The sequence below is a fragment of the Schistocerca cancellata genome, chromosome 3, assembly GCF_023864275.1.
Source record: "Schistocerca cancellata isolate TAMUIC-IGC-003103 chromosome 3, iqSchCanc2.1, whole genome shotgun sequence".
NCBI lineage: Eukaryota > Metazoa > Arthropoda > Insecta > Orthoptera > Acrididae > Schistocerca > Schistocerca cancellata.
Window position 1 is genome coordinate 574,143,141 of NC_064628.1, and position 17,387 is coordinate 574,160,527.

The window sequence follows — 17,387 nt, forward strand, 5'->3', positions numbered from 1 at the left end:
AACTGAAGAGCTACTCGAATGAATAAGTGGCGGCTTCAAGGTTTACAAAGCTGACAACGGTCGGAAGACAGGTGTCCTGACGCCATGCGCCGCCGCAACGCAGCCGCATGACACTACACGGTAAAGGACGACGCGGCGACCGGTCGGCAGCACACATTCCCATCGGCATGATTGCGGAGTTACGTAACATAATCAATGAAAAGAGGCAGCATTGTTATGTTAAACTCGTGCGTATCCGTAATTTCGCGGCCATCGAGAAGTCAAGTAGAGGCAAAAGGGTACTTGACAAAAATTCGTCTGACGTATCTGGCGGTACAGTTGACGGTCACGCTATCTTTGTCAAACAAGGTGCTTAAAATGTTTCACTGCCATAACGTCGAAACCACATACCAAGTGGCTACATATCGGAATCTGAGAAATTGGACAAGTCCGATAATAATAATTCAGTGACTTCTCTTTCCCATTCCCCGTCAAGTTGCCTTCCAGAAAATGATGTCACTTTTGTGTAGGACAAGTGTACAAAACTCGAAATTTGCTCTCGCCAATTTCGCGAACAAAGACGCAGTGATTTTGTAGCTTCTGGTCACACTTCAAGGAAACAAAACAACACATTCTTACCACTCGTGCTTTTGCGACGTTCTAGATCCTTCACAAAACAGGATGTTAAGATGTAAAAGAAAATTTCATTGTGCCTCTCTTTCTAATGTCTGCTCTGATTTCGTTTTCTAACGTTCATTAAACGAAAAGACGCCGTCTGGATCACAATTATTTTTGTAACAACTACACCTTTCAATCTGCACTCTCGATCATATTCTGGTCTGACGCAGCAAAGTGCCAATCCGTTGTTAAACAGTACATACAAAAAGTTAGACTCACTCCCTGCAATACACGAGATTGCAACTCGTGGTATAGTGGTTAGCGTTGTTGCCTCTGGATCAGGGGGTCCTGGGTTCGATTCCCGTCAGGGTCAGGTATTTTCTCCGCCTACGACTGGGTGTTTGTGTTGTCCTCATTATTTCATCATCATCCGCGAAAATGGCGAGACTTGGCAGAGTAAAGATTTGGAATTTGTATGGCCGCTGATAACAACGACGTTGAGCGCCCAACAAATCAGACATCGCCATCATCAACAAGACATGCTGGCTAGTGCAGGGGCAACACGCTTAACCGTACACGAGGAAGTAAGATAAGGGTTTAGCGAAATTTGAATTTGCGTTAAGCGAATTACGAAAGCCACGGAAAATTTACATCTGGATGGCTGGACGAAGATTAGAACCTACTTTCTCCCAAATAGCGAGTTCAGGACTTAACCACTGCTTGACTCTTACAGCAACTAGCCACAGTTTCAGCAAGTAATTACTGCAAACGACCAATCAAAACAGCATTCAGTATTTTTCATAACATACGTTAGCAAGAAAGCCACATAGTTTTTGATTGGATACTACCAGGCAAGTTCTGAATTCTGCACAGAAGAAAACGTCCGCAGTGAGCTAGCCTCCTCAAATACTAGGCAGTAGTGGACAATAAACGCATCCTGTGTTGTAATGAATCACGTTTTTGCTGCTACTGCAGTAGTTAGGGTGACCAAATTTCAAAGAGGAGAAACCGGGACACTTGTATTTATACGTTATCCTTAATTTCATTACTGCACTTTCGCTTACCTTTCTTGTCACTTATTACGATATTTTTAAATCGATAATAGGCCTATGACAATGTGGCAGCAGAAAAACCCATAGCTAGAAAGTATCTTCAATTTATGAATTGTAAAGGAAAATGTAGGTACATTACACATAAATAAAATTCTTTTCCTCAGAAATATAAAAGACTAACAGTACTTTTTTACTGAATGGCCAAAATACGTTTTCTGAAACGTTTAATCACTTACTTTTCTAAACAGATACAGTTTGTTACTCCTAAAAACTCTGTAATATTATTAATCAGTAATCAGATGCAAATTATACATATCATCCTAAGATTTACCTGTGCTAAATTTATGAAGAGAATGAACTGAATCTAGCAGTTCCTTGTTGCAAAGAAGATAATCATAAAATTCTGTGCAAGATAGAATGAAATGAGTATTCGCAATAGCAATAGCTGTCGTTTTATCAAAACTAGCACGACCTTTTTAGTCATGGTAGTACTTGTAATCAAACTGAAAAATCTTTCTACTGAAGCATTTGTATATGTCATACATAACGCAAAATTAAAAGTTTTCTCTAATTTTCCGAAGAAATACTGTAAATTTCTTAATTTTTTTAACAATGCAGTCCACCTCTCTTCTAGAGGCACTTTCCACGTTACCCAACCTTTCATATGCTGTTCAATTAAGTTCATAATATATTCAAACTCATCCGAGAAATGAATTCTCATTCAAACCAGACAGAGTAATACCATATTGAGACAACAACCTAAGAAAATCCTGAACCTGAGTAGAATCTGAATGTTTGAATACTGACCAGAGATCCAGTTTTTTATGTAATTCAGGCATTTATCAAAAATATGTTTCGAATGATCTTAACTGATGTTGTTATGAATTTGTTGACCTATCTAGATATTAATTTCTGTATAAGACTGTCAGTCAAGTTATAAATTTTAACGAGCGAGATACTTTGACTCTCAGTTTGTTCAGTGGTAACAATAAAAACTTCTGAGCTGCTAAAAATCTCAACCAGAATGTGGAGAAGAAATTAAGTAAAATTTGAAGGCAGTTGTCAAGGAACAAGAAGTATGACTTACGTCCTTCGAAAATATCCATAACTCTCTGCAAGGTAGGAAAACAGGCAACGTTTTTGCTGTTACTTAACAGGGACCTTTATTCGACACCAGTAAACTCACAAAATTCTTTTGAGGCATGGGTTCTAACAGCATATGTTTCAGAAAATTCGTAAATTTTGAACAAAATCACCTCAACATCAATTGGCAGCTCGTCTGCTGCTAACTGAACACTGTTGTGCAAAACGTGAGCACCACAGCCCACTCCAAGAAGCGATTTATTTAATTTTGCTTGAAGTTTCTGGCAAATATTCTGCGTCCCATTACGGTTGGCTCCTCTACAATTTGTATTTTCTTTGTCGGCAGAAAATGCAATTACTTTGTCCAGTAAACCATATTTTGACAAAATTGTCTCAATAAAGTGAACTTGTCTATTCGCTGTTTCAGTTGGCACATCGCTAACATCCAAAATTTTAACTTTTGTGCCCAAACGAGGGATGTAATATCGAAATATTAATGGATCATTATCATTTTTATTGCTTTGTGATTTTATGTGCCAGTCATTTTGTAAATGTATTTTGCGTTTTGTAATTCATTAGCTGTTACTGTAAAAACATGGCGGCAAACACATTAACAACAGTTGCTTCGTTTTTTTTATAGCACAACAATATTTACGCCTGCCGAAAACGTTACGAATCAAAAAAGCAGTACAGACATTTGAGCAAAGGCTGTGACTGTGATAGACGGCATGTTGCGCAAACGTACCTTCTTCAGCATTAAACTGAAAGAACTGTACTCCGTCGGAACAGACCATGAAGGCCCAGAGGTGTCGCTGGATGCGTATATGGAGGGGCCTGTGGTCAGCACACCGCTCTCCTGGCCGCGTGTTCGGACCGGAGCCGCTACTTACCCACCACGTTGGCCTCTAGGAAGAGCTGAGTGCACCTCGCTTGACAACAGCGCTCGGCAGACGGGATGGTCACCCACCCAGGTGCTAGCCCAGCCCGACAGCACTTAACTGACGGGAAGTGGTGATACCTAGCAAAGCCGTTGGCCACCTTCTTCAGCAGCCAGTCTTTGTTTGGGCATTGCTGGAGTGTTTCTCTTAAAAAAACGAATTTATCTTTTTGCTACTTGTAGATGCGATGACGCTACTTTGTGCTTGCCTCTTTTGGCAATGATCATTTACGTCCGTTCTCCCGCCGTGACCTATTGAAAACATCGATCTGCATACCGTATATTCAACTTTACTATTTATGCCACCTTTCTCCAAGAAATCTAAATTCTTTCTTTAATGTTTCATTAAATGAACACTTCCTTTGGGCATTTTCACCACACACCACATTTAACATTCACAGTCACTGACTACTAACAACAGCAAGTACACTAATAACTTCGTCCGCACAATTGTCCGACTTTCATTTCCAATTCAGAACTGTTGATGGTGGTGGTTCTGAAAATCGTTGGACTTTAAGTTTTGTCACTTAATGAGTGAAATCTGTCAACAAAGCGCCGCACTTTGGTTTGACTGCAGACTGTTAGTGCAAGCGTGCATAGGCGTACAAGCTAAACAATTTTCAATAAGCACTGCTAACATACGTTACATCGCTCATATTTTTCACAAAATTATCTTTCATATGGCTGCAGCCCCGTTAGGAGAAGTGGTTTAAGTGATGCCCCTTTACGCCTTTGGTTTTGGTTTCACTTGTCTCGAGGGTCATAAAGTGGAAGGTCGGCAAGTTAGAGTCAGGGATAGGTAGCACCTGCTTTTCTTTTCAACATTGCTCTTACTCTTTCTTTAGGCACTAGACGAGTTTGACCACTTGCGTTATATTGTGAAAATATATGTTCCTGTAATGTTCTGCTTCCGTGAAATTTATTTTTACAGATATTTAATTAAGTAAGACATATTACTGCACGTATTTTGTTTCTCGATCAAAAACCGTGACAATTGTGTGTCCCGAATGATTTTCTCGGGACTGTTCCGGCAGAACCGGGACGTCCGGTCAGCCTGGCAATAGCGGCAGACGAGGATCCACCGCCTGCACTATGGAGCTGTAGCTCCGATATTGTAAGGCTGTTTTATCAATAGGGGACTGAGCCAAGTAATAGTTGATAATATTCTCCTATATTAGCAACAATGTATTCGCGTTCTCGACGACTAGCGTCTGCCCTAGCGCACACACACTAATTAGAAACTCCAGTGTTCCAGCACGATAGCTGATGCCAGAATCATCAGCGAATATTGAAATAAGAAAGACGACATCTCGCTTGGCCAGTGGTCGAGTAAATTCTGTAATTTAAATGTTGTAAACCAGCCTCCGTAGCCATGATGGCTACCGCAAGCAAGGGGAGGAGAGATTATGATGTAAAGTTACTTATCACCAGTCTTTGCGCCAATCTCCTGGATTAAAGACCAATTCTCTTCGCAGTGTCTCACAAAATAAAGACACTGGACACTGTAGATGGTGACACGTCCGTCCGCCGGATTGGAACGTCACGCATGGCCACCCCCTTGCTGGGGAGTGGCCTCTTTGCCGGCGCTGGTTTCTCCCTCTCCCTTAACTTCATCCGTAACACAAACCTAACACTACGCTATATTGCACGATACTCATCAGTCATCCGCTCGACATAGATAGACACTTGACACTTCGTTCGTCGGAGGAGGAAGGCAATGGCAAACGGCCTCCACGAGGACCTAGCCTCGAATGGCGATGCAGGATTCCGGCACCTGCTCCTCCGCGCTAATTTCCTGAATATGGGAGTACTCTGGCTTTTTGAAATATTATAAATTTTCAGCAAAAGTTTAATCACAAAAATAGATGTTGATGAAGCCATTGTGGACCACAGGAGCATCTGGCGAGCGAGTGTCATCACATCCAGGCGCAGCACCTGTGTCTGGCAGCACATCTGTCGTAATTTAGTCCAAAGTTAAGTAGGTGAATATTAAGGTATCGTTTCTTTTAACCTGTCCTAATTTAGTGCAGGCGCTGTAGATGAGATTATGAGCTCCTTAGATATCGTTGGTTGCGAGTTAAAAGTTTCAAGAAAGGACAGCTCTGAGAGTCTTACACTGAGATACCTCCGATTTGCGAGTGACATGAGGAAGATTGGACAATTTATCCAGATGTTTATTATTGATTTAATCTTCTTTCAGTGATGAAGACGAACGTTGGTCCCAAGTGGAAGAGGTTGCGCTCACAGTAGGAGTACTCTGTGTACCTGCGTTGTGTCGCGCTCGTAACTGCTTGCAGCAGCGTCTGCGTTATGTTCCCAGAGCACTCTGCGGTGGCGGGTTGTGACTTGTGGAGATAAACGGGCGTTTAGGCGCTAATGGGTCTGTTATCTGGATAATACAGTTCCTTTTTTTTACGAGAATCTACATGTTGCGTTTCTCTTTGTTTGCTGTTCTGTTGAGTGATTTTTAAGACACCCATTGGGCACAGTCTCTTTCCTGCCGTGCTTCCCATGTATCGTGTACGCACCGTACAAGTCTCCTGAATCAATTTAAACAGTATTTTTGCTTCTTGCAGCATCAAATACCAACTAAAGCTGCAATGAAAAGGAACGCAAAATAATTCTAGATTATTTTCATTATTCTGTTTACGACGGTGTAACGCTCAAGTACAGCTGTTTCTGGAATCGGGAAGACAGTTTCATGAACTCTTTTTTATTTCCTTTGGTCGCAGCTAATTTTTTTTGCGTAAGGATTTCTTTTTTGATCAAATGTTTTACCGAAGAGAAAATAAGACTCCCTAAAAATTTCATGGTGTATTTATGTCCCAAACGTGGTATCAAATTGACAGCGTGAGGCTATTTTTGCTAAAAAAGATTTAATTGCTTGAAATTAATCGGGGTAATAAAATAAATTTAAAGGAAAATCGAATTATTTCACGAACAGGTGGGCGAACAGCTGCTGCTTAGCTATGTAAATGAAGTGTCTAAGGTTTATTTCTTCAAGGCCTATCCTGCGCATAACAAGTTACATTAGTGTAATGCTGTATTTAACTGCCAATAAAGAAAAATTTGAAAGAAAATTTTTTGAAAAAAGAAACAACCAAATGTTTTGCGAAATGATTTGTCTAGAAGTAAAATATAAAATTATTAGAGAACCATGATGAGCTTTTGAATGCTGCTTGAAATCACCTGCAGAAAATGAGTTGCCGATTGAGAATTTAACACTGAGATTTCGAATTTTAAAGAATTCTAGACGATATTTATCTCGTGGATTATGTATACAGTGTAGTCAACTGTTGTGTGGCCTCGACAGATTTCTGCATATATGTCCGAAGGCGTAAAAATGTTCCAATTATTTTTCACTCTAAAAAACTTTTCAGTTGGCAATCCTACAAATGTCAGGAAAGACCATGCGTCTAGCGGAAGAAGTAATGTCTCATTTACAAGCACTGTTGATGTCTTTGTTCTTGGTCACTCATTTCTATCGGTTAAAAAAGTGGATATAAGCAACAGAAATATTGGAACCGCAAATCGGAGAGCAGTTCCAGTCGAACTGCAGATTCTGTTTAGTGTTCCCTCTCTGTTAATACATAAGCGTGAGCGCTCTAGTTGCTACGGTTCTTTGTTTCTGAGTTTAAATATTGAAATACTTGACTTTGCATATGGCTACCAGCTATTTCTTTGACCTGTGTAGCAATAGAGGAGAAAAAGATTCAATAATTGTAGAGTCCAAAAATTTTTCGCTAGCGAACTTACAAGTAACAGAGAAATGAATGCGTGGGATGAAAGAAGTGGGAAGGCTCTTCCCATTGCGTAGACAAAATTATTCTTACTCACTAACGTTAATCAGTAGACAAACGATAATCGAAAAACATGGAATAAATTTGGAACCTTCGATCAGATAGCGCTTGCAGACTGTTACAGAATTTCACTAAGTACTCTCCTTAAGTCAGAAAAGTATGTAAGTATCTCAGCTGCTAAGGGTAATGATTTGAGTAGCAATAGCAACTCTGTGGGAAAAACATTATACTGCTCGACTTTACAAAGAAATAGTATTTCAACTGGTAAAATATTTTGAACGCTTGACTTCGCATAGCGATAGTATCTCAATGTCAAACCACAGAAGACTACACGGTCTACATAACACACCAGACAAATATCCTGTAGTACTATTTAAAATTCTAAGTTGAATATTGAACTTTAAATTCTCAATCGACGCCATCATTTAAGGGCCCGTCAAACGTTTCTCTAATAAATATAATATCGTTATATTAGACAGACCATTTTACAAAACATTTGACTGGATATTTTCTTTTTTTCAATTTTTTTACGTCTTCCTCTTTATCCTATTCGCAAATCTGGGAGCTGTTTCCGCTTCCGAGAAAGGAAGATATCCAAAGTGAAGAATCAGATTCACGCTACAACAGAAGAGAGTCAGAGTAGTGGTTATTAAAGGGATACGATGTTTCCATCTGGCTATGCCATCATTATGGATCACATTTTCGACAGGCAGCGCCGAACCGATAGCGTCTTTTGTAGGGTTACACCAGTCGGCGCTCAGTGCTGGGTCGAAAACATGGGCTGCGACTTTTCTATTATTTCCTCAACGTCCACACATAACGCAGTGAGGATTCTAAGTTGCACTCTATCACTGGTTTAATCGTTTGTCTGACTATACGAGATACGTGCTCGTGCGGTGGTCGCCAACCTTTCTGAAAGCATAACGCCTGGTCGAGACCACATGTAAAACAATAACGCCAACAAAGCTTAGCACCTAACTAAGCTTAGGATGAATGAATTTATTTTTGAGTTTTTATGTTTTTAAAATGAAGAAAAAATAAACAAAATAACATTCACATTTTTTGAACTAAGAAATAATGAAACAGTAAAATAATTCATACGCCTCGTTTCTGTATTCGGTTTTGTTCCTTCTAGTTCACATCGTAAGCTAGGCTCTTAAGTTCATTCACATTCTCGCTTTTGTCTGCATCCCTGCTGTTGCCGCAGCCCTCTTTTACACTTGTATGATATGACGAATGGAATCAGTATTTTCAAGATATTCCGCCGTCATGCACTGATGATCGTATTTCAAAACTTTTGATATTTATTTGTTAGTTACCTAAAAAAATTGTAATTTTGTTTGGTTTGTTGCAACGAAATAGTGATAATCAAGATTTTTGTGAAAATAATTTAGTACCATAACTTAACAATAGTCTAAACATTTTTGTTTTTACTCATATGGAAACGTCATTTGACATCCAGTGTGACAAGACTTCCAGTACACTTCAGAAACATTGGGGAGCGCCGGATTTGGTTGAACAGAATAATTATTTATTTATTGCTTATTTTGCCTGACCAGATGAGCGCATTAAGGCCATCTCTTAAATCTGACCAGTACAACACACACCAAAGGTATTACAAAAACATTCACAGAAATAATAATAATAATAATAATAGTAATAAATAATTGACACTAATAATGGTAATAATAATTGACAATAATAATAAAAATAATCGTTGACACTAATAATAATAATAATAGCACTCGTGGTAAAAGGCATGACATAAATTAGTTTGGAACATTTGAAATACATGTTTAGTATTATAGAAGCGGAAGGGATAAAGAAAGAGGAGAAGATTGAAATGACTGTGACATGACTGTTAGGAAAGAAGAGAATTTAAATAAAGAGCTCTGTCAGTCTGTGGGAGGGAAAAGTTGTGGAAGAGGAAGGAGGATGATGAGAGTGAGCTGCATAGTAGTATATGGAAGAGGTAGCTATTGCGGTAGAAGGTGGGCCGTTAACTGTCTTTTGAAGTTTGTAAGGAATTTAATTTCTCCAATTTTTTGAGGAAGATTGTTCCAAAGTCGGGTTCCTGATACAGAGAATGATTTAGAGAACATGGCAATGTTATGCGATGGTACAGAAACGATTTTGCTTTGTTCATAATGATTATTTCTTCAGACAGTAGTGTAAGAGTTAGAAGTTAAGTAAGAGGGAGTGAAGTGATTGAGAAGGCGACAGAGCGGGCGTAGGGTATGATAGTCTCTACGCTTATCGGCGCGCATGCCCGCTTTCTTCCGGATATGAGAATCATGTCAACCGCGACTAGGCGTTATCATATTGCGTTTTTCTAATGCTCCGGAAACTAATTTAATTGGAATGCCACCTCTGCATCCGTCACAGTTCCTGGAATAACTGTAAGTCCATTTGTAAGTACTCCCCACAAAAATAAATTTACGTGGCATGCTCAGGAGTATCAAGTGCAAACAATCTGTGTATCTATTATTCAGAGAGGAAGGCTGTAAATACAGGGTGTTTCAAGATGAACATACCGATTTTAAGGCGTTGTAGCATTTATTATGTTCAACTTACAATTGTAAATAATACGCCAAATGAAAGAGCAACTCACACAGTTTTGTTCGTATACCTGTGCGCAATAGGAAGAGTATCGAATGACAAAGACTGACTGAAAAACGTGCTGGACGAGTGCGAGTCTCTCACGCTTAGCCCCAAGGAATTTCCCCCTGGGAAGTTTATGGGCGTTTCTTTTTCGGCGAATCAACCGTAACTGATGTTTCTTATCTTGATGTGCTACAGCTGTGGCCTGTGCCTCAATGGGAAGAAGCTGAACAGCACATATTTGTTTGGGAGCAAGATGGTGCGCCGCCTCACTGGCTTAACTCAGTACGCGACTGGTTAAACGACGTGGCATCCGACCGGTGGATTGGGCGCAAGGGGCCGCTTGACACAGCATTTTACGCATGACCTCCACGTTCACACACGATCTGACGCGACCATGTGTATGTGCCTCCGATACCAGCTGATCTATCCGACTTTAGAAACAGAGTTATTGCAACAGTCACTCTTGGCACATTGATCAAGGTTTCGGAACAAATCGCCTATCGACTCGATGTGTGATCGGTGTTCACACTGAATAATTGTGAGAATTACTGTTTGCGTTTCTCTTTCATTTGATATATTATTTATAATTGTTAGGTGAATGTAAGCTACAAAGCCTTAAAACCTGTATATTCATTTTGAAACACCTTGTACTGTATAAAAATCTGATTTGTAAATACACTCCTGGAAATGGAAAAAAGAACACATTGACACCGGTGTGTCAGACCCACCATACTTGCTCCGGACACTGCGAGAGAGCTGTACAAGCAATGATCACACGCACGGCACAGCGGACACACCAGGAACCGCGGTGTTGGCCGTCGAATGGCGCTAGCTGCGCAGCATTTGTGCACCGCCGCCGTCAGTGTCAGCCAGTTTGCCGTGGCATACGGAGCTCCATCGCAGTCTTTAACACTGGTAGCATGCCGCGACAGCGTGGACGTGAACCGTATGTGCAGTTGACGGACTTTGAGCGAGGGCGTATAGTGGGCATGCGGGAGGCCGGGTGGACGTACCGCCGAATTGCTCAACACGTGGGGCGTGAGGTCTCCACAGTACATCGATGTTGTCGCCAGTGGTCGGCGGAAGGTGCACGTGCCCGTCGACCTGGGACCGGACCGCAGCGACGCACGGATGCACGCCAAGACCGTAGGATCCTACGCAGTGCCGTAGGGGACCGCACCGCCACTTCCCAGCAAATTAGGGACACTGTTGCTCCTGGGGTATCGGCGAGGACCATTCGCAACCGTCTCCATGAAGCTGGGCTACGGTCCCGCACACCGTTAGGCCGTCTTCCGCTCACGCCCCAACATCGTGCAGCCCGCCTCCAGTGGTGTCGCGACAGGCGTGAATGGAGGGACGAATGGAGACGTGTAGTCTTCAGCGATGAGAGTCGCTTCTGCCTTGGTGCCAATGATGGTCGTATGCGTGTTTGGCGCCGTGCAGGTGAGCGCCACAATCAGGACTGCATACGACCGAGGCACACAGGGCCAACACCCGGCATCATGGTGTGGGGAGCGATCTCCTACACTGGCCGTACACCACTGGTGATCGTCGAGGGGACACTGAATAGTGCACGGTACATCCAAACCGTCATCGAACCCATCGTTCTACCATTCCTAGACCGGCAAGGGAACTTGCTGTTCCAACAGGACAATGCACGTCCGCATGTATCCCGTGCCACCCAACGTGCTCTAGAAGGTGTAAGTCAACTACCCTGGCCAGCAAGATCTCCGGATCTGTCCCCCATTGAGCATGTTTGGGACTGGATGAAGCGTCGTCTCACGCGGTCTGCACGTCCAGCACGAACGCTGGTCAAACTGAGGCGCCAGGTGGAAATGGCATGGCAAGCCGTTCCACAGGACTACATCCAGCATCTCTACGATCGTCTCCATGGGAGAATAGCAGCCTGCATTGCTGCGAAAGGTGGATATACACTGTACTAGTGCCGACATTGTGCATGCTCTGTTGCCTGTGTCTATGTGCCTGTGGTTCTGTCAGTGTGATCATGTGATGTATCTGACCCCAGGAATGTGTCAATAAAGTTTCCCCTTCCTGGGACAATGAATTCACGGTGTTCTTATTTCAATTTCCAGGAGTGTAGTTTTCATTTAACTTTTGTACTCCAAAAACAAAGGAAATATAAAAAAACAAATTGTGAGAAACGGCGTGTGGTATCCAGAATGGATTTTGACTCTGCGTTGGAGTGTGCGCTGGTTTGAAACTTCCTGGAAGATTGAAGCTGCGTACAGGTCCGGCACTCAGACCTGGGACCTGTGCCTTTCACTAAAAAAGTGCTCTACACAATGAGCTACTCAGGCACGACTCCCAACGGCTGAATGTGACGTGCTAGCTTAAGTAAAGCAGTGAGGCCAGATCTTGAGTCGTGTTTGGCTAGATCAGTCGGTAGCGCATTTCCCCATGAAACACAAAGGTCCCACGTTCTAGTTCTGGTCCAGCACACAATTTTAATGTGCCATTAAGTTTCGACATACGGTATGTTCTCCTGGCGTTTGTCGGCTAACGCTAAAAATTTGACGATTTATTTTTCAACCTGTCCGACGGAACGAAATTAAGGAGTTTAATATCCCTTAGGCGACACGGACGTTAGAGGCGGAGCACAAGCTGGAATAGGATAAAGATGAGGAAGCAAATCGACCGTAACCTCTTGAGACGGAACCGTCCTGCCATATGGCTTAATCGATTTAGAGAAACCACGGAAAATCTAAATTGACATTGCCGGAAGGAGATTCGGACACGTCTAGAAATGTAGGTCCAGTGGATTTTTTTACTGGTCCAGCCCCGTCGTTCGTATTCAGAACAGATGAACCACTAGTAAAAAAGAATCCGTGTCAAAAACTAATACAGCATTGTTGATACAGATCTCCCGTTCTTCTCTTACGTTTTTGTTTCTGACCTCGATGAGATTATTCCTAGCGAATGAAGGAGATTGCGAAACTACGTAGCTTTAAACGTGAATTTGCTACATCAGAAGAACGACATCGCGAACTGGAGTCCATCCTGGAAAATTAACCACAGCTAACGTAAACGGTGGCTATCGTAGGATCCGCGAGAAGAGCCAGGAATAGAGACGCGAGTGGGCCGCAGGAAGGCACTATTCGTGACTGCTGACGCCATGCGCAGACCACCAAAAACTTCCAGGGTCTGCACTTCCAAGTGTCGACACCGAAGCTCTGCGTCCTACGGCTTCCGGCAGGCCTCTCCTGTCAATGGGACGCCCGTCGTAAGACAAATTACGCCCTGATGCGTCTAGCAGGCTGGGGTCGCAACACCACAAAGGACAGCAAATAACGAAATTTTACTAATTGTGCGCATACGTATGTAGTAGGAACAATACAGGATTACATTTTTAGGTGACACAGAGTAACACAGCGTGCGAAAATTACTACGCAGCAAGTATAGCAGCAACAATGGCTTTAGCCCAGCCTGGCATCAACTGAGCTTCGATGAAGCGGAGTCATTCCACTCTGCTACAACTCTGAGCCAGGGTTTATCAGCCGCAGGGGCTAGAGAGTAGTTATGTGCCAATTTCTCGGCAACCCACGATTAGATGATTTCATTGGGTGAGAGATGTGGAGAGCTTGGTGGCCAGGGCTACGGTGCAACAACATCTGCACAGACGCAGGTCAGGGCAATAAGGGCAGCATGCGGTCTCGCTTTATCTTCTTGAAAGAGAGGCTTCGAAGAAGGCCTTAACACGTCAGAAATGTAACGGCTGTTGTCCAGACTTCCGGGTGTGTGAACCAGACGATTGTCTACCCAAAGGCAACGTTTACTCTCACGATAGGTTCTCTGCTGACGAACGCAGTGTGGCAAAGTTCGCTCTCTTTGGAATCTCCAGAAACGGATACGTCCATCGTGAATCTGTACGCATAAACGTGACGCTTCTGAAAATACGACGTGGCGCTACTGCATCATGTACTGTTCAGCGCACCGCTGCGGGCACAGGCCTCTCTGCTGTAGGGTTGGCGGTTATCGTTGAAACATTCGGTTTTCGGGTATCTCAGGTTTTTCTTAACGGCAGTTTGAACGGAGTGTTAAAACCGCTCAAAATAACCGATTTTGAAATTGCCGATTTCAGTTTTCTGTTCCTATTATTTCGCGTAATAAACGTAGAAATCGAACAAACTGAAAAAAATTGACTCCCTCATTTTCGAGATCTATAGAATCAAAATTATAAATTAAGTAGGCAAATAAAAAGAAAACTTGGTCCGTCCACCGTTTGCTGCTTTCCTGGAAATTTGATAAATGGCTGAATACAACAAAAAATCGGCAGTATTCGCCTACTGCCACTAATTTTTTTGAAACTATGCAAAAAAATCACCTTCGAATCGAGGATCATACCAGTATATGGGAATTGGGAATTTCAGTGATAAACGGTGAAAACTGACCTTGAAAAACTCTACTTTTACTATTAATTTGTTTGTTTTTCAAAGGCTACAAGCTGATAAAAGCATAATACGATGGCACAGGAAACAGATCAGCTACTTTCAATTTTTGTCATAAACCATGAATGAGTTGTTAAGCTATAAGTTTTCTCCTTACACAACATAACAAAATAATTTTTTTTACGTGTGAAATTTCATCATATTTTCAGTTACTGTTGGCTGTATTTGTTGCTATAGGTACACTTTTCTTCATAAGTAAGAGAGATTCTTCGATGAATTTTGCACAGCATACAAACCATACTTGCAAGTGTTTGAGACTAGAATTTATGTAATTTATGAAAAAATCTATCTGCTGTTACATTTTAAACTTCATGTTTATATAAACTGAAATTTAATAGTTAATTATCTCAATTTTACCACATTTTTAATAGATTGGGAAAATTCTCGTACGTGACGAGAGTCGTGCAAGTGACACAGTAATGGGGGAAGCTATTTCACAACAGTGCGACCGCAAAGTTGCAAAACGACTGTTACGGGCCTCACTGGTGGCGACAGGCACATCATCTCTGGCGCTTGTGGCTGTTCTCTCAACACTACACTTCCTGGCATGCTCAAATAATACAAAAGATGCAATCAAATCAAACACGTGCAGTACTTTCACCAATCAAAGTGTACGTGCACATACCGCAAGTAAAATTATTATGTGTTGGGTGAAAACATTATTACATACCCGATTAAAAATATTGTGAATATTTCAGGCGACAATTGTTTTCAGGAATATATGTAGCTGAAGAGCTTTTTAAAAACTAAACGTGAATCGGAAGAATACAAGTGTAAATACTCCATGGAAGAAAGGTGGATTTACTTTCTCAAGGAAATCGAAAAACCTGAACGCAAATGACAGCTGTTAAAATTATTTCCGCACTCAACGCACTGTGGGTAGAGTATTTTCAGTGTATTCCGGTGGACGGACGAAAGAAATCGACTGGTACCAGGGACTCTAGAATCAATGTTACAGTGCCATTGTAACTACAAGCTGACTTGCATGGAGTTTTATATACACGTAAAAGGGAAGATGGACTTGCCCAGAAAGGTGAAATATTTCAAAAAATATAGTGTACCAACTAATTCTGCCGCAACAAGTTCCATGTAATTCTATTCTAAATAAAAATTAATTATATTAAATAAATTTTTTACTTCATTTCTATGCCTACATCTCAGAGTGTTCCGACATGGTCCCAGCTAGATATGGCAACTCTACACAAAGACGAAAATGTCATCTGGCCAAAACCAGTACAATGTTTTATTTGTTTATGAGAGACGTTAATGATTTACCAAGCATGTTGGAAATGAGGTGTTTATATACTAGAACAACAGATAAAAACTTCATCACATTTTAATCAGTTTGGAAACAAGACGGTAACATTCACACGAAACAATCAAGACAATTAATGAAGAATTAAGTTCCGGACAAACGAAGTGTATCGCAACAAAGCGACAGTACATTTTATCACTAGACTGAATTATAGCAACAAGACCTGTCGAGCGAGAGCTCGAGGATTGGACAAGATCATGATTGCAATCTTTTATTTACACTAAGACACTCGACGAAGGAATTATCCGAATGGGACTGAAATCGGTAGGTGGGGTGTACATATACAGACAAACAAATGGGCACAGTGTCAGAATACTTGAATGATTTATTCAAGAGAAAGAGCTTCACAGATAGAGCCAGTCAATAGCGCGTTGGTCCACCTCTGACCCTTTTGCAAACAGTTATTCGACTTGGCATGGATTGATAGAGCTGTTGGATGTCCTCTTGAGGGATATAGTGCCAAATTCTGTCGAATTGGCGCGTTAGAATGTCAAAATCACGAGCTGACCAGCGAAGACGCATCCAAAGACACGCAGAAAACGTAGGGATACCAACCCGTCGCCCGCCATACGGCTAGACAACCAGGACTGATGGCCTGGGCTGCCCTTTCATTTCATGCATTACCCCTTTGGTTGTCATCCGCGGCACGCTTGCAGCACAGCGGTACGTCGACGATATTCAAAGCCCCGTTTTGTTGCCCTTCATGGCAAACTTTCCTTGGCTTACATTTCGGCAAAATAATGCCCGCCCGCACATGGCGAGTGTTTCCACTGCTTGTCTTCGTGCTTGCGAATCCCTGACTTGGCCAGCAAGGTCGCAGGATCTCTTCCCAATTGAGAACGCTTCGTGCAGTTTGAACCGGACCGTCCAACCGGCTCGGTATTTCGAAGGTCTAACGTGTCAGTTGGACAGAATTTGGCATGATATCCCTCAGATTGACGTCCAACAACTCTGTCAGTCAATGCCAAGACGAATAACTGCTTGCGTAAGGACCAGCTGTGGACCAAAGCGTCACTGACTTGCTCAATTTGTGACGCTCTTCCTCTTGGATGAATCATCCAGTTTTTCTTTTGTAATCATTTGTTTGTACATTTACATCATATCTGCCGATTTCCGTACCATTCGGATAATTCCTTCGTTGCCGTTCTTAGGCACGATCTGCACGCTGCAAGGTATTTCAGTCCGTGTTTCACAGATATTTTTATTATTAAAATCCATAGTGCATTAAAAACGCTAAGAGAGATCGTCATGATAACAACAACAAAAGTCACTAGATCGCAGGCCGACGAAAAGATCGAACGGAACCGAACTTTTCTCGAACTGCGACGTAAACTGTTCGAACAGCTCGAGTCGGATACAAACACAGCCCTACAACCAACTCTCGTACCTGCCGTTCTCCCATTGGTGTATCAAAACTCGCTACTTACCGGTTCACATCTAAACTTTCACCCTCACAAGATGTGATCACAGCAATACCTTATTAGATTTTCTCAGTTTAAACACGTGCAAATGACTAAGATTAACAAAAAGTAT